Source organism: Furipterus horrens, unplaced genomic scaffold (assembly GCF_987537825.1).
Source record: "Furipterus horrens unplaced genomic scaffold, mFurHor1.1.pri manual_scaffold_7, whole genome shotgun sequence".
In the NCBI taxonomy this organism is placed as follows: Eukaryota; Metazoa; Chordata; class Mammalia; order Chiroptera; family Furipteridae; genus Furipterus; species Furipterus horrens.
Window position 1 is genome coordinate 103,926,397 of NW_028327177.1, and position 17,950 is coordinate 103,944,346.

Sequence of the window (17,950 nt, forward strand, 5' to 3'; positions counted from 1 at the left end):
CTCATGCTGGTCCAGGACCACCCTGAGGTCTGTGGCCTTTCTGTCTTGCCTGCTGCTGTGTCCCCAGAGCCTAGGACAGTGCCTGGCAAATAGAAGAAACACAATAAGTATTCATGTGAAGTACTGGTGGAGGTCACAAGGACCTGGTGAACAGTGAGGGGGAGGAGGGATGGATAAGTCTAGAAAGATATAAAGATTCCATGTTGTGGCTGAGAGTGTGGGGAAAGACACAAGAGAAGATTCAGTGACCTTGGGGAGCACTGTGTGTTGTGGGACCCCAGGATGGATGATCAGAGTGTGGGGAGTGGGAAGTCAATTAGCAAATGCCAGCCCTGAGGCCAGAGAAAGGAGATAAAGGTCCAGGCTGGAGAGAAGTTTTTTCTGTGAGTCCTTGGGGGAATACAGAGGGGAAAGCAGTCACAGCCCCATTCCCAGGAGCATCTGTGAAAGAAGGATGTGGTCAGGACTTAGCAAGGGAAGGGAGGGAGTCCTCATACACTAGGCTGGGATTGGCTGGGAGAAAGACTTCTTTGGGACAATCGTCAAACCTGAAGAACTGGAAAGAAGAGGGTGTCTCCGGGTTCTGCTGTCATCCCTGGATATTTATTCCAGGCTGTGTTTCCTTTTCCATCATCTGTTTCTCCATCTGTCCATCCACAACACACATAGCCACTTGTGTGTCCATGACCAACCTTGGCAGCAGACAGGGAGTCCCTTCCAACACACCCCTCCCCGTCCCACGCACACGCTCAGCCTGTCCCAAGAGGCTGTTAGCTTCAGGCCAGAAGCTGTGTTTCCCTTGTAACAGACAGGGGAGATTGCTTGGGGGTGGGGGGAGAAGGGAGGCAAAGAGAGGGCAGGAACCCACCCCACACCCACACTGAGGACTCTGTAACCTACAGAGATGAAGGGGACAGAGAAAAAGAAACAAATAGACAGACCACCAGAAGCAGCCCTGCAAGGTGGATAGAAAACCAAGAGAGAAATCCATGTTTAAAGGGACTGGGATACTGAGACCAAGGCAGCCTGAGGGCCCCAGAGCCCAGGCAGGGAAGAAGGCAACAGACTGGAGAAGGAAAGTGAGAGGAGGAAGGGAGTGCGGAACCAGCCAGACAGAAGAGAGGGGTTGGGAAAGGGAGTGGGGAAAGGAGAGAGAAGAAAAGGAGAAAAAGGGGAGAAGCAGGGGAGATACTGGGGTGGGATTGGAAGGGGGAAATGGGAGCAAGAGGGAAGAAGGGGAAGAAAAAGAGGGAGTGGGGTTGACGGAAAGGACAGAGGCTGCTGGCGCAGACACTGCGAGGAAGCAGCTAGGAATGCTGCCCGCTTCTTGGCGGAGGGGAGGGGGATATTAGGGAGGTGGACCCGGGCGGGGGCCTAGAGGCGCGGGCAAGCCCCTCCCCGGGTGGGCGGGCTCCTGCGCAGCGGCCACGCCCCCTCCCGCGCTTCCCGCCCCCCGCCTCCCGGTCCCGCGCTCCCCGCCCCCCTTCCCCGCGTCCCTCCTCCCGCCCTCGAAAGACCGAGCGAGCAGCGAGGTTGCGGGCGAGCTACGCGGAGCCGAAGAACGAAGAAGCCGGGAGCGCAGCGCCCATCGTGCGGAGAGCGGCTCTGCACCCGGAGCTCACCGGAGTAGCCGAGCTACCCGCTAAGCGCCCGTCGCGGGCAGTGCAGCCCCGGCCGCAGGTAGGAACGGCCGGCCGGCGTCGGGGCGCGGGGCGCAGAGCCCGGGACAGTCGGGGCAGGACGCCCGGGCGCCCCGAGCCGCCGCTGTGGGCCTGGCGGGGTGGGGGGGGGGCGGGCACCCGGAGATTCCAACCCCGGAACCTCGCCTCTCCTGGGGCCACATGAAAGAGCCAGAGCGCCGCTCCGCCCGTCGACGCACGTTCTGGCCATTCCCCAGGGAGGCTCGAAGGGCAGGGGACTCGCGGGCGAGTCAACAGAGTCGCATGCCCTTTCCTTGTCCCAGGGCCCCTTGGACCCTCGGGTTGGCAGTGGACTCTGCTGGAGCCGTCGAAGCGTCGCCTCCTTTCCCCAAGGGTTAGTGGGGGACCCGGGAGTGAATGTTTGGGGGACCATGCGCCACTTTTCTGTCTCAGAGTCAGCTGCGTCGAGATAGAGCCGTGCCCGTCATTTATTCTCCAAGGGCTAAGGGGGCCAACGACTTGGGGATGGGACACCTTCTTCCTATCCCAGGGCAGCTGCAGCTCTCTAGAAATGTTGGCTAAAAAGCACTCGGCAGCGTGGGCTGAGCACACACAAGCTCTCACTGCTCTCCCGACTCCTTTCCCCTAGGGATGTGGGGTGAGGGGGCTCCACCGAAGGTTTTAAGGACTGTGTCCCTTTGCCACCACAGCACCGCTCTCCCCTTGCCTTGTGTTCTGGCATTTACTCCCCGGGGATGGCGACTCTACCTGCTGCAGCTGCCCGGAGGCGAAGACCGTCAGGTCTCCATGTACCCCCTCATCCCCACGGGTGGCACCCACAGATGCCCTCTTTTAGCTTGTCTTGGTCTTCAGACAAGGAACTCAGACCTGGCACCCCCCACCCACCCACCCAACGGAGGCTCTGAGCTAGTATCCTCCCAAAATAGACGTGAACCCTAAGGAGAAAATTAAATTTTAAAATGCCAAATGATAACACCCCTAATGTGAGGCTGGAGCTTTCCCTTCCTCTCTCTCTGGATGCTCAGCTTCATCCCCACCAAGAACTGGCTGGGTGAGTTGGGGGGGGGGGGCATGGGGGGAGAGCTGAATAAAACGGCTCCTGAGCTTTGGTGACACTCAGAAATCAGAGACTGTCAGGCTATACAAGTGGACTTTGGAACTGCCCTTCATTTTTCTGTGACACAAGGTGGGTGCTTGGTGAGAGAGCAGTTGTTGGGTGCTAGGTATAGCCTAGCTTCTCTCTTTGGGAACTTTGGGGAAAATGTATTCATAATGGAGTCTGAGAAAGCTACCCAAACTCCCAAATTTCAGAACAAAGGAAGTCAGGGGAACCACAGGCTTCTCGCACCCTCTGTCTCCCTCTTTGGCGCAAGGAGTGGGAGGGATCTTTTCCCAGAGCAACCAGGGCAAAATGGCTGAGCCTCCCCTGAGCCTCAGATATAAATTGTGAGGCGGGCGGCAAACAAAGAAAGCACTCTCTCTTCAGCAAAACACTGGCTCAGAGGCCAGTCCTTGAAGGACAAACAGTGAGTTCAGCGGGACACACAGCCTGGCTTGTCTGTCATAGCATCTGAAGACTGGGGCGATCCCTAAGAACCACAGAGGAGAGAGGCAGCCGCCTGGGAGAGAAAGTGGGAACCATCTTTCATAGTGTGTGACTATGCCAGGACTAGAAGCTTGGTGAGAAGTAGGTCCCCCAGGAACTTGGGATGGGGCTGAGAGGGGCTTCTAGAAGCCAGGGAGTAGGCAACTCAGAGGGTAATGACAAAGAAAAAATCAAGTCCATCAAAGCTGAAAGAAGCACAACAGCTGTCTTCCCCTGGATTTCACATGGCTGGCAACCAGGAGCTCCACGGCTATGAATTTGTTTACGCATGGCCCAGCACACTGCTGGCGCTCAGTTAAGTGTCTTAGAATAAAGCTAGCATGGATGGAAGGTGGACCTACCTACGATATATACCAGTGCCGTTGAGCCATCTGAGACCACGACCAGGAATGAGCCCTGGACAAGTTAGACTTGAGCTGAGGTGCTGCCATTTTCTGGCCAAGTGACCTTGGGTAAGTTCTTTTTCCTGCTGGAAGGAAGGAATGAAGTACTGAAAGCTTCCAATGTGCCCAGTTTATAACTCCTACAATAACCTTGTGCAGCAGGTACAACTCTAATCCTCTGCTTCAGAGGTGAGGAAACTGCAGTTCAGAGAGGGGAAGTGACTTGCCCAAGGCTACACAGCTAAAAGGAGGTAGGGCAGGGATTTGACCCCTGCTCTTCTAATTTCCCAGCCAACACTTGCTCCACTGCTGAGTCTCTAGGCCTAGGCTTCCACCTCCATTAAGTGATGTGGTGGGGTGATGGTCGGAATTTGGTGATTGACAGGGAGGCCCCTCAGGTCTGCTATCAGGTTGCTCCTCTACCTTGCTGGCATGTGCTAAGAGCAACATTAAATAAAGCATCAAAGCCAAGCGGCTTCTCACCATCACATAAAGACACTTCCTATCAGTGGAGGTAGAGGTATCCCAAACCACTTGGAATTTGGACACATCTTTTCCCCTTTCTCGCTTGTGTATGCATTACAGGCTGAGGGTCAGCACCTATCTATTCAGTCTTGCCTGCTACCTCCAGCCCCCTACATCCCAAAATGCATTTCCTTTGTCCTTGGGAGCAGGTGGGATGCCCAAGCCTGTCCCTGTCACCTCACGTGACGTGTACCCAGCTCCAGGCCTGTCTTTGCCTGTGTCAGAGCTGCCCCTTCAATTCGTCCGTGCAGTTGCCCAGCTTCTCTGTGCCCAGAGAACGGTGGGCAGAACACAGCCTTTGGCTGCAATTGCAAAGAGCAGCAGGGCCCCCTCTCAGACGTTTGTCCACGGCCCCGAGGCATTTCTCGGCTCCAGCTCCTCAAATGGGCCCTGCGTCAGCAGTCATTTTAGTCACCTTTCCCCCACTCTCTGAAGGTCACAGAGATGGAGGGAAAGAAAATGGTACTAGAGAGGGGGAAAAGGTAGGAGGCCAGATGTGGACCCCAAAGTAGGGCTTTCCAGGAAATGTGCTTCAGTGAGCTTTGTGAACTTCCAGCATGTTCCATTGGAGCTCACCTGAAGCCCTCAGGAGCCAGGGGAAGGTGACGAGGGAGTAAGTGGGAAGCCCAGTAACAGCGGAGAAAAGGGTTGCCTGGCACAGACCGTAGGTGTGAACACAAGCTGTGATATTTCAGCACAGGCTTGGATTCAGTCATAAACAGAAATAAAAAAAAGCCCACTCAATATTTTTCCAATGATAATATCATCGATAACAATAATAACTAACAGTTATTGCAAGTTGATGGTCTGCCAGGGAACGTGGTGTGTGTTTTACTTATATTATTGCATTTAATTTTCACAAAACCCTATGAGGTATGTAGTAGAATTGCCCGTGTATGCAACCTTGCTGCAAGGTTGCTGGGCTTCTAAATAGCCCTGGAGCCCCACCTCAGCCACAACAGAAAAGCCCCTGGTGTTGTCACTTAGTAAGGACCACGACTTCCCATTTAAGGAGCTGCACAGTTAGAAAGCACTTCCCCGTTCCTTTTTGTCACTGGACGTTTTCCACAGCTCTGGAAGGACGATAGCGTAATGGCCACTGTTTAATAACTGGGGAAGCTGAGGCCCAAAGAGATGAATTTGTGCCCAGTGTTTCTCAGCTGCTAAGTTGCAGAACTGGAATTCGCACTTAGGTGCCCGGCCTATTGCAACATATTTGTGACCTAGACTTTAAATTCATTTAAAGCTGGTGTTGACGTTGTGCACCCAGCCATCTTTCCCTCATTCTTAGGTGTCCCCCAATTTGTCATCACCCTTTTGCCGCTCTGGAAGCCATTGAAAGTGGCCGACAAAGCCATCAGCTTCGTTTATCGTGATCTGACATGACACGAAAGTGGCATCCGATTTGATGCAAGCTGCCTGCAGCGAAAGGCCTTCTATTTTTACATTTCTCACAAATTGGAAATTACAAGGAGGCCAGGTCTTGCAAAGCAATTGGCTGTGGTGCTCTGAAAGCAGGGGGTGTGCAGCTAGGCGGAACGGGCCACATTAGGGGTTCAGGGGCCCTCTTGGGCTGGACTTGGCAAAATGGGCCCCAGCTTCCTAGGTCAGATGGGATCCTGGCACACAGGCCAGGTTGGAGGATGCTGCCTCGGACAGTGACCTGCAGCTCTGCCCACCTGTCAGCTGCATAGTGTCTGCAGGATCAGTGTCACATGCCAGCTTTTGAGATAACAGAGCCCTGGCCAGAGGGACGTTCAAGGTCAGAGATGCCCCAAAAGACATTGACAGCAGGTTGCTTTCATGGCCTTATTGTTTGGTAAGGAGGTTCTGTACAGGGAGAGGGCAGCAGCCACAAGGAAGTAAGCAATGACATTTGGTGTCAGTATTGCTGTTTGCTGGAACTTAGTGCTTATAACAGTATTCCCTGACACCAGAACAGTACTTGACAGTTTGAAAAACAAAACAAACAAACAAACAAAAAAATTCTTGCAGCTGTTCTTTCTTTTGATCCTGTATGAAGAATTCCAGGGGAAGAAAATATGGTCCTTGATGTTCTGGAGAAGAATCTTCTCTCAAACAAAAACAGACATTTTTTAAAGCTAGTTTTCTCATAAAACTCAAATCAGAACGACCTTGACTCAAATAAGGCCTCTTTGCACACATGTGAGTACATGCACACTTAACATTTATGTAGAATTCCATTAAATACTTTCTCAGTTGAAGCATGCAATAGCCCCGGGAGCTCCAAGTGACATATATTATTACCTTTATCTGCATCTTTTGGATGGAGAAACTGAAGCTTAAGGAACCCTGAACACCCTTCTCCCTGACCTCTTGTTTCCCAGCTGATGGGAATCACCTTTACGAAGCCCAAATCCAGATTCACCAGGTAGCTGCAGATGAGCTTGGACCCGTGGGAGGCAGAGCACAGAGCGCACAGGGGTGGCATTGCAGGGCAGCGTGGGGAAGCACAGCCGTGCGGTTCAGGAGAAATGAGCCACGGCCTCTTACCTGACCTCTGGCCGGAGGCCAACGTGCCTTTGTTTACACCCGGAGTTCAGGATCTGAAGTGTGCTCATCTGACCCCGGTGGCGGGACATGGGGAAAACAGAAGGGATGATTCTCTCAGACACACGTGCAGGCTCACAAGAGTGCTTACCTAGATGGATTCGAGTGAAAGTGAACACTAGGAACCCCACAAGATTGTCTAGAAGGATCTAAGGGCCTTGATAACCAGGAAGGTTGGGGAAGTGTTCAGACATGAGCCTCAGAACATTGGGGACCCCCTGGAGGAGTGGGCTGTGTGGTGCTGAGCCATGCCCAGACGAGAGGGTAGATAGGGAAGGGGTAAGGGATGGAAATCACTCACCTGGCAATGACCTCACCTTCCCCTTGCCCTTGAACTGCTATCCATGGTGAAGACTGTGAAATATCACAGTTTTAGAAACTTACTTCGGGGGTGCTGAGGGGGACGGGGATACCTGAGGGTTTGACGTGTCCCCTGTCTGTGTGGCCAACCTGGTCCTGACCTCCAAGCATGGAGAGCCTCCTGGACACCAGGCCTGGGCTGCCCAAAGCTGGGGAGAACCATGTTAGGGGATGGTTGCTACTGTCCCCATCGGCAGGAGGACCAACCTTAGGCCAAGAGTGCTAGCTCTGGGTTGCCTAGCAGACTGACCAGCTGAGTCCTCCTGCTCTGTCTGTGCTCTATCCTGCAACCCATCCTCACTGCCGCCTGAACCCCTTTTGTTCCCACATCAGATGTTTCCAGAGCTTGAGGTCACGAACTCACCTGATTAAACAACGGAAGTGGGCTTGGGGATGGGGAAGAAGTCTTACTGGAGAGAATTCTGTGAAGATGGAATTTAAATGTGTGCATGTATTGCATGTGCATGTTTAATGGCTTGGTTCAACATGGCGACCCAAGTAATGAGTTATGTACAAGCCCCAGTTTCGAGCTCTGACTGCAACCCAGGCACTGAGTGGAGAGGGTGTGACAAGCAGTGTCCCAGGACCCTCAATAAGGAAGCTGAAGTCCACTGAGCTTGTGTGGTTGTCCAAGGTGCCCCTGACACGTGGCAGAGCTAGGACTCCGATCTGGGTGTGCAGGACCCCAAGGCCTGGGCTTGCAGACCTAAGAAAGAAGTGGGAGAGCAGCCTCCACTCTGATGGCCTTGAGCTTGCTGGGAACCGGGGACGGTCCTTCCCTTCCCTGGGCTTGGCATTCTCAGTCCGTAAAGCCAAGGGGTTTGGACTGGACAGGACGATCAGCTGTTTCCAGCACATGGGCGGGGGAAGGGAGGCTGCATGCCCTACTTCCTCCTCCATTTCCCCCATAATAGCCTCCCGAGACTAATGACTGGGGAAGATAAGAGCCCTTTCTCAGATGGCAGTGAATGCCACTAATGACACAGCAGATGTGGCACTGTTAATTATGCCATGGATATTAAGTGAGAATGCCAACCACAGAGAAGTTAAATAGCACCACTGAGCTACAATGGCTGTGCCTTAAGCAGTGCCATCGTCCTTGGCCAAGGCAGAACCACCTCCTCCCTTGGAACCTGACAAGAGTCACAGAGCCTTGTTCACACCAGCCTCGTCCCCAGCACTGAGTCTGTAGCAGCTCCTTGGAGCTGGAGACACCACTGGCTACTCCAGAGGCATCTAGACAAGTTATGTTCAGAACCAGATGTGGGCAAACAACTGCACCAAATACAACTTTGAGCACCTACTGTGTGCCAGGCCCTTCTGTGGATCCTGGAGGTAAACCAGGTATTGTTTCTGCTTTGAAGAGCTGCTCATAGTCAAAGCCATAAATTTCCTAAGAGCAAGAATGCTATGTCTTCTGGGTCTCCGGCAGCCAGCGTGGTGGAGGAAACAATAGTAGGTATTTACCTTTTTCTTTTGATTGTGTGGCTCCTTAACTGAGAGCCAGAGGCCACACAGGTGGGAACCAGAGCAAGATCAGCTGTGGGGCAGAGGGACAGGTTAGGAGCCTGGCTCTCTCTCTCTGGGCGCCACCAACTCGGCCTCTCTGGATGGCTGGACTTTCTACTTGACGGGTAACTATGGACAACCCGTTTGCCCTTTCTGAGTCTCAGTTTGCACATCTGCACATTGGGCCGAGTGAGGGCTGTGATGGGTGTGAGAAAATCTGTCTCCTAACCAACCCCAGCCCTGAACATGATGGGTCACAGAGATTGCATTCATGTCTGAAAAGTGACGTTTTGCAAGCAAGTCAGCAGAAGGAGAGAGCACAACTTCTGGTTCTTCTTGTGGACTTGAAATGTCACTCAAACCTCCAGCCCTTCTTCAGTAGCTCTGTGTCCTCTGCCTCCCACTTCCTGGACCTCAAAAGCTATTTCTCAGGTTTTTCTAGGCCAGAGAAGGCCACAAAGCTCATCCATTTCAGACACCTCTGTTATAGATGGGTAAGGCAAGGCCTAGAGAAAAGTCCTAGGCCCACAGGTACTATGACTTGGAGCGTCTAACCCCTAACCCAGTGCTCTTCCCCCTGCCCCAAGCCATCCCAGCTCCACTGTTGAGAAATTATTAAATAGAGTTGGTGGAAGGACTCTGGTTGCCATGGCAACGGAGCCTGTGTCCTCGGGAGATAATGGCGTTGTACAAGGCAGAGTGGTGTGTGTTGAATGCTGATTCAGAAGCTGCCGGAGCAAGTGAGAGAGCAGAGAGAGCTGTGTCTAGGGTTTGAAATTCTCCATGAAGGATGGTCAGGGCTGGTGGGTCTGGGAGCAGGTGTGAAGAAACATGCTTTGTCTGGTTTCATCCTTCTTGTGACCTTGGCAGAAAGGGATCATCACCTAATCACTTCTTCATGGAGGTACAAGGTGAGGTGAAGAGAGGTGACATGACTCTTTCCCCAGGTCATACAAGCAGGCCAGAGGTGAAGCTGGGATTTAAATCCCAAACTGCTGCGGGCTGGGGGTGGAGGAGAAGACTGGAAAGGGACACTGTGAGGGGGAGGACAGTTGGTGGCATAAGGACCCAGAAGAGAGCCAGCTCTGAGCCCTGCAGAGCACCCAGACCTCTCTAAAGACCATTCAGGAGATTGCTCATGGACCTCTGATGGGTCAGGAGAGACAATTCCATCACAAGAGGAATGGGGAAACAGTATAGCAAGGTAGCTCCAAATCTCAACTTTGGTGCCCAAGTCAAAGCCCTTCCTCCCACTTCCTAGCTGTGTGACTGTGAGCAAGTCACTTCACCTCTCTGAGCTTCAGGGTCTTTATCTGCAAAATGGAGATAATAACAGACCACCTCCCAGAATTACTGTAATAATTCTCTTGGGCATAGCTCAATCAACAGTTGCTATAATTTTTAACTAGAGAGGAGAAGTAGGAGAAGGATCCACCGCTTCCAATCACATATTGCTTCTAATTTGTGGAGTTGGAAGAATGGAATGGCTAAAGCAAGTATAAATATGCCCTTGCTGGGTGGCTCAGTTGGTTGGAACAATATCCTGTACACCAAAAGGTTGTGGGTTTGATTCTAGGTCTGGGCACATACCTAGGTTACAGGTTCAGTCCCCGTCAGGGCATGTACAGAAGGTAGCTGATTGATGTTTCTCTCTCACATCAATCTCTCTCTCTCTCTCTCTTTTCCCCCTTCCCCCCTCCCTCTTCCATCTCTCTCTAAAATCAATAAACATCCTCGGGTGAGGGTTAAAAACAGAATGACAAATAACAGGCACTTTATTCCAGGCTGGTGAATGTTAGAATGAACAGCCCCCATCACCAAAAGTATGCATAAATATTTTTGCGTTTGGAAAACATGATTGATGCACCTCCCTGCAAATGTACTGTCCCTAAAATTCTATGTGCAAGCCACACTAGAAGACTGTGTTTTCTCTGTGTGGTCGTCTAAATAACTCCATGCTGCAGACACTTTTGGAAAAGAAATACTCTCACACACACTCTTCAGTTCTCTCTCCTGCACAGCTGACACAATGTATCTACTTCCCTAATCAGGAATTGGAGAGCAGGGGTTAACACCCCGAGAAGCCCAGAGAGCTCATCATTTGCATGCTGGCAGGGATGTGATGGGAGCTGGCAGACAACCCCATTCCATTTTGGAAGCAGAAAGAGGGTGCTGGAATCAGGCATTTGGCTGTTTGAGAAGCAGTGGTGAGGGCTGGGGTCCTGACTACTTGGAGGCAAGCAGCCATTTTGTTTGTTTCCACAAACCTGTCTGAGCCAGTTCACCCCCAGAGGTGGCAGCCTGCTTCTGGTTTCCAGGACAGGGAAGGCCAGGTGTCCACTGCCCGTCCTGGGGCTGGAGGACAGGGCAGGAAGCACGAAGCCTGAGACCTCCGATTCTGACACCTCCATCCTGTGCAGGCAGGAGAGGCAGTTGACATTTAACCAGGATTTGAGTAAATGTGCTAATTACAGCATAGGTACACGTGTGCACTTTGGGAATCTTGTTTAATAAACAATTTTCTTTGAGAATTTGATTTGGTCGGCATCTCCCATGGGTTCCCATCATTCCCTTATATTGATTGCCTATAGGTTAAGATAATTTGACATTCTACCCCTGACTTTTCTGCACAGCTATTAAAAAAACAACAACAAATAACACTAGACCTAATCAGGTGACTTACTATAATATCTGCCAGGTATCAAGCTTTTACTGTGTACCAGGTACTATACATTATAACCACGTTGCATATTCTCCCATTTAATCCTCACAGCAGCCCAAAGAGTAGATATTATCACCTTTGTCTTAGAGAGGTTGGTGACTAACCTTCAGTCACACAATACCTGAACTGAGACTCAAAACCAGGTTTACTTGCCTTGGCTGGGTAGCTCAGCTGGTTGAGTGTCGTCCTCATACACCAAGGCTGCAGGTTTAATCCCCATTCGGGGCACATACGAGAAGCAACTAATGAATGCATAAATAAATGAAACAACAAATCGATAACTTCTCTCTCTCTAAAAATCAATTTAAAAAAAATAACAGGTTTTATTTCTTTCAGCCCAGTGCTTTCAACCACTGCCTTGTTCTGCCTGCCCCTTTCATGACTCATGACAAATAAGACTCTGAATACCCCTTGAATTTGTTTATTGTAGATGGAACTTAAGAAAATTTGCTCAGTAAAAATCCTGCTTTCCCAAATGGGCAGGTTATTCTTGCTAGGTAGGATGTTTCACCTTACAAAGAAGGGAGGATTCATACTGCAAAGATCCATTTTGAAAGCTAATGAATCAGGAACAGATACATCAGATGCATTAGCTGAAGTGAGCATTCATTTAAGTCTTTTAAAAAGAAAATTAGCTTTCTCTGGTGGGAAATATTTGAGACCCTGGAATCTGACCCTTAATCGACTCTGAAAATACACTCCCTCCTCATTCTTGCAAACTATCCTAAAGCCGTTTTCTCGACATTTTAAAAAATCCAACTGAACTTATATTAAGATAACAGTAGGGCTTTTGTTTCCAAAATATAAAATTATAATATTGAATGTGCTTTTATAAACAACACCCCACCACCACCAAGATTTTTGCATATCCCCTAGGGAAAGGGAAATACTAACCTGTTCCTTCTACCACTTAGAGAAAGAGCTCCCTGGAGTGACTGGATTGCACCATGTATTTTAGGATTGCAAACTCAAAGGCCACTGAAGGCCAGACTGGTCAAAGAAATGAGTAAAGTGGTCAGGAACAAGATGACAGTCACGGTGGGACTGTCAGTAAATCAGAAAACATGTACCCACAAAGCATGCAAATTCAAATTTTAAAATTCTAAACCACTCAACCAAACACATATGTGGGACCCGTTTGGCCCGCAGGCTGCTAGTTTGTGATCCCTGGTAGCTCTTATTGTGACTTTGTGTGACCTTGGTCCAGACAGTTTATCCTTGGGGTTTCAGTGTGCTCATCTCTAGAACAGGGCTGATAAAGGCTTCAGGGTTGTCTAGAGGAGGAAATGGAGTCTCAGGTGTGGACATTTGGTAAGGCACCACGGAGACACCCAGGGCCACTGTCATTGAAGTGTCATTCTGTGACACGGAGTCAGCTCTCCATTTGGGCTGTGTGTCTGTGTGTGATTTATTACAGGTCATCATTTAGTTCAGCCAGTCCTTGCAGTATGATGTTTTTTTTTTTCTTTTTCCTAAATCTAAGATCTTAAAGGGCCTTTATCCTAATGCCCTTTAGAGCCTTTCAATTATATCTTGAACAGGAGAAAACAGTTATTTAACCCCCTGGTTTTCTTACAATTATGTCTTAAAAGGCAGAGAGTGATGTCAGAGAATGCCAGCTGGTCATCATGTCACTTTTATTTTCTGATCTGAATTAATCCTCTCTGGTCTGCTGAGCTGGGGGCCTTTGCAGATGCATCCCCTGGAATGGAAATGCTTGAGAATCCCACACACGAGCCAAAGAAAGATGGGAAGAAAGAGGCAACCTGGAACAAGGACTGTGAGGGTCTGGAGGTTGATAACCTTGACCTAGTCCCCTGTGGGTTCCCTCCTTGAAAGGCAGAGACTGATGGGCTCACTCAACTAAAATTCAGTTAGAATCTACTGAAGGAAGTCAGTGGGGAGGCCATTTAGCCTGAGTTTCAATCTCAGCTCCTCAGCCACTTGCAACCTTAGGCTCCACCAACCACAAGTTTCTTATTGCTAAAATGTAGGCTCCCTCCCTCCTTGGGTTATCCCCAAAGCTCAGTGAGATCACAGAGTATCTGTGCTCCTCCTGTGTCCTTTTCCCTGTCACTCTGCTGCTCTTTCCCTGTCTTCCACTCTCCTCCTCTCTCCGTTTCCTTCACTCTCCTTTCTCCTTCCTCCTTCCCATCTTCCTCACTCCCACCCGTCCCCACTCTTAAGTATCCATGTCGGGGCTCTAAAGCCCTCCCTCCAGCTGCACCCACAGGAGCTGCAACATCTGCTCTGGTGCCAGCCCAGGAGGTGACATCTGGAGCTTTCCTTACAGGAAGCAATCAAGAGCCCACGCGCAGAGCGTGTGCATCTCTTCGCAATCCTGTGACCTCGTGGTGGTCACCGGAACCGGCTGTGGTGCGAGTATTCTCACCCAGAAATCAGCAGCCGCCCCAAATCGGGCCTTTTGTTTGCTTTCGTCAGAGCTCCTTGTTAAGCACTTGCCAGCACAGCACTGCTTGGAGACCCATGCCACCTTCTCCAAAGCATATTTCTTGAGGGCTTGTAACAACAACGACCCCATCACAGATGGTGGAACTCAGGAGAGCATGTTTGCGTCTAGCACTGCTTCAGCTGCTGCAGGGAAGCAGAGGCAGTTGAAGACCCAGGTTGTATTCATACGGAGTTGACAGTGTAGGTGGATAATACACAGGACAGAAGAACTAGCTGTTTGTCAGGAGAAAAGCCAAGTTGTGTAGAGGGAGCAGGCCATTCCCACTGCCCCAACACGGTACCAAGTTTGGTCTTCCCACCCCTCCCCCACTCACCTGCACAACTACCAGGCTCTTGCCAAATCACCATCCAGTGAAATCTCCCCACCTAAGAGGCTCCGGTGGTCCCCAGGCTCCCCCAATGCCCACAGTGAACAAGGAATGTTAGAAACATGGGCTTTGGAATCCAGCTGCTGCCTCCTGGAGCTGGAACCCTAGGCAAATTGTTTTACTTCTTGAGCCTCATTTTCCACATCTGTGCAATCGAGTTTTGTGAGAGTTAGATATGATCATCCATGAATGCACTAAATATAATAATCATGTAATAACCTGTATGATCATTGTTCTATTAAAGGATACAACATCCCCCTCTTTTCCTGCATTCAAAGCCTACTGGTCACCTCCCCCTGATCCCTAAATCACCTCAGATTCTAGCCAACCAAGCCAAGCACCTCATCATCTCAAAAAATACATTATGCATCTTGCCCTGTTCACTCTGCCTAGAATGGGCCAGAAGTCAAGAATCCATTCTGCTTTGGTAGCTGTGATTACAAAAAAAAAAAAAAAAGTCTACTTCTTTTCCCCTTTCCACCTGCCCAAACTCCATCCTCTCCCAGTTGCTTGCCTAAACCCAGGCCCCTCAGGCAGGGTGCCATCCCCCTCCCCTGGGCTGTGGAAGAACTTATGTGGATGTTGGTTTCATGGCCCATCATCTCCCAGCTGTCCTGAGAGCTCAGTGGCGGCAGAACGGCAGAACGCAGACTCCGACTGCATCTTTATCCCCCTGCACCCAGCGTGGGACCTGGCTCCCTGGAGGTGCACCAGTGTTGTGGGTTGGATTGGATTGAATTGAAAATTTCCGTGACAAAGGGAGGCGCTCAGTAAGGCACTGCAGACAATTAAGGGCCAGAACAGATGTTTGCAAACCACTGATTGCGTGAGTGAGACAAGCAGGATAAGAGGAGAAAGAGGCTGGAACTCAGAAGATGCCCAAGAAGTCGAGCCCAATTCTTCTCCTTGTACAAGGAAGGAAACTGAAGCACAGAGAGGGAAGGAGACTGGCTCCAGATCATACAGCTAGTCTGTGAACGCCAGAGTCTCAAGCTAACTGCTCTTCTTCCTCTCCACTCAGTGCCTGGAAAGGCCCTCTCCCTGAGGAAAGACAGGCCCTAAGGCTGAGCCTCCTGGCTGCTGCAAGCACAGGCAATGTTTGCAGTTGGAGCAGAGCTGGGGCCTCCCAGGGGCGATTGCCACCCCTTGGGGCTGGCTGCCTCCTGGGAGACTCTAATTAGAACCCCTGGCCCCAGGAGCCTGGTGAGAGCTGCTCAGCCTAGACCCCATGTGACCTCTCATTGGCTCCCAGGATACCTGCAGGGTTTGCTCAATACCACCACGCACCTTTCCTGGAGCCAGAGCTCAAAGAGTCTAGTGCCTGCAGCCTCTCTTGGGCTTCTTAAAAAGAGCAGCAGACCTTATCCTTGGTCCGAGTTTGTCTTAAAGGGAGTTGCCTGGAAATGGGCCACTCATGCACTCACCAGAGGTGGGGCCTGGGGGTTCCACAGGCACCCCACTAGAAGCAGCAGACTAGAGTGGTTAAGAGCATGGGCACAGGAGCCCACCTGCCTGGGTTCAATTCTAACCCTCCTAGTTCTTAGCTGGGAGACCTTTGGCAAGTCAGTTTAAGTTTCTGTGCTTCAGTTTATCCTTAAGTAAAATGGGGGTAGATGGTCGTTGTCGGCAGCCGTCCGTCTCGAGAGACGATGGTGTAGCTTCTTAAGAGTCTATCTGCACCGCCGAGAATGGCTGTGCAGTCCCACTCGGGAGTGACACGGTATCTGTCTCCTCCCGTGTTGAATCGACATCTTGCGATGAAGCTACAGAGCCTGGGCAGGGTGATATGGAGGGTCTGCTGTTGCCCATGCAGCAGACCCCCCCTCTCTTCGCAGCTGAAGGATCCAAGGGAAAGACGGAGTCAATACAGCTTGGCTTCAGGTGCGCCGCAGGAGTTGCCAGTGTTGACTACAACGTCAAACCGCCTTAGGGACTCCGGCTCCAGATTTTCTATCGGGGTTTACTCCCTTAGCCTTTCCCCTGAAGAGGTATGCCGCAAGGCAGCGGAGGTTTTTTGGAATCAGAGTTTTCCTTCTCTGATGTGCCCTGACTGGAAGATCGAACCAGCGACACTTAGCTCGCAGGCCGACGCTCAATCCACTGAGCCAAACCAGCCAGGGTTGGGGGTAGATGGTAATAGCAAGTTAATATACATAAAACATTTAGAAGCCCTGGCCTGTTAGTAAGTGCCCAACTCAATTCCTTCCTATACTCTTAGGTCTCCTTTACTTTCCCTCATTGCTAATGAAAAGGTGGTTTTTTTAGGGTTTTGTTTTGTTTGTATGCAACCACAGAAGAAAGAAAACCATTATTCCTGAAGTTCATTTCCCCTTTGGATGGCTCTGTTAAGCTCTCAGCAATTATAAAGCTGATTTTTTTTCTCACTCTAGTTGTTGGAGTGGGGTGTCCCTTTAGCCTTCTACATTCTGGTTTTTGAGGCACCCAGAAAACCAGACTTCCAGGCTCTCAGAGGCTGCAAGCAGAGGGAAAGGGTGAGAGCTTCTGTTTTCTCGACTGTCACATGGCCGGGTGAACTGATCTCCTTGCAGTCACATTTCTCCCCATCCAGACCCAACAGGCAGGCTCAGATAGGTCACAAGGCCACATTTAAAGGCTTCGGAGAATTTCAGAGGCCAATGTGTGGGAGGCACCTGCTGGGTGAGCAGATAGCATCAGATTGTGATTCAGAGGGCCTGGGTTAAATCCTGTGTGACCTTGGGCAGCTCATCTGACCTCTCTGAGCCTCAGTACCATCATCTGCAAAATGGGACTAATAATCATTTTAGCTTTGCTGTATTTAGTACTTGCTGGGCTGGGCACGGTGCTAGAAAATTCAAATCTAGTTCTTGCACTGTGTGAAGTGGTTACTGTTGGCCCTATTTCCTCATGAGGAAACAAACCCTAGAGAAAATAAGTAACTTACTTGAAAGTTACATTGGGATGTTATAAAAAGTAGGCATTCAATTAATGATATTAAGAAAGGTGTCTGCAAATTACTTCTCAAGTACATTGAGGCAGCTGAGGGGTTTGCGCCGAGATGTGGAGCTACTTTCCTTCATCTCTTAAGTAAGAGCGTGCAGTAGGCCAAGAATTGGGGTGGTAAAGGTCAGTAAGGATCATACCACTTGTGTGCTGTGTAACCTAGGGCCAGCCACCAACCTTCTCTGTAGCCTGCTCGTGTAGACCAGGTGTGCTGGTCTGGTATGGACCAGGAAGGAGGCTGCACAGTTCCTGGCCCCAAGCCCCACTGGCAGACGGTCCAAGGATGAGAGCCTACCATCTAGACCTGCAGCTGTGCGTTTTGCTTGCAACTTGCACCCTGGCAAAGATTGACTCCTTGCCCCTAAACTGGGCTCAAGCCTCTGAAGCCTAAGTCCTGAAGCCTTGGAGACCCTGTCCAGCTGCCCCTTCTCCATCAGAGCTCCTTCTCCAGGGAGCTTTCCCTGACCTCAGGGGCAGTGAGTGACAAGGGTGGCCCACAGCACCTGCCCTCCAGCGGTATAATCCCAGCCTTCCTCTAACCTTCGGCACCTGATCATCAGTCATTAATTGGTCCTCAGATTTGTATAATGTTTTCTCAATTACAAAGCACTTCCCCAGTCATTCATCTCTTTGAATGGCACTCTAAGCTGCTATTGATTGAACACTTCCTGTGTGCCAGGCCTTCTACTTTCCCCGGCCTCTTTCCATGTATTATCTTACTTCAGGTTCACAACAATCCTATGAAGTATTACGGGGTCATATTTACAGATGAGGAAACTGAGACTCAGACA

General features: G+C 50.5%; 1 protein-coding gene across 1 annotated transcript in view; it reads left to right on the plus strand.

Annotated features, from left to right (window-relative positions):
* Positions 1 to 1,522: 1,522 nt before the first annotated feature.
* Positions 1,523 to 17,950, plus strand: part of SLC6A1 (solute carrier family 6 member 1) — a 40,779-nt gene continuing 24,351 nt past the window's right edge. The window contains exon 1 of the mRNA XM_090284177.1: positions 1,523 to 1,680. The gene's annotated coding sequence lies outside the window, so the exon portion shown is untranslated. The remainder of the gene's footprint in view (positions 1,681 to 17,950) is intronic.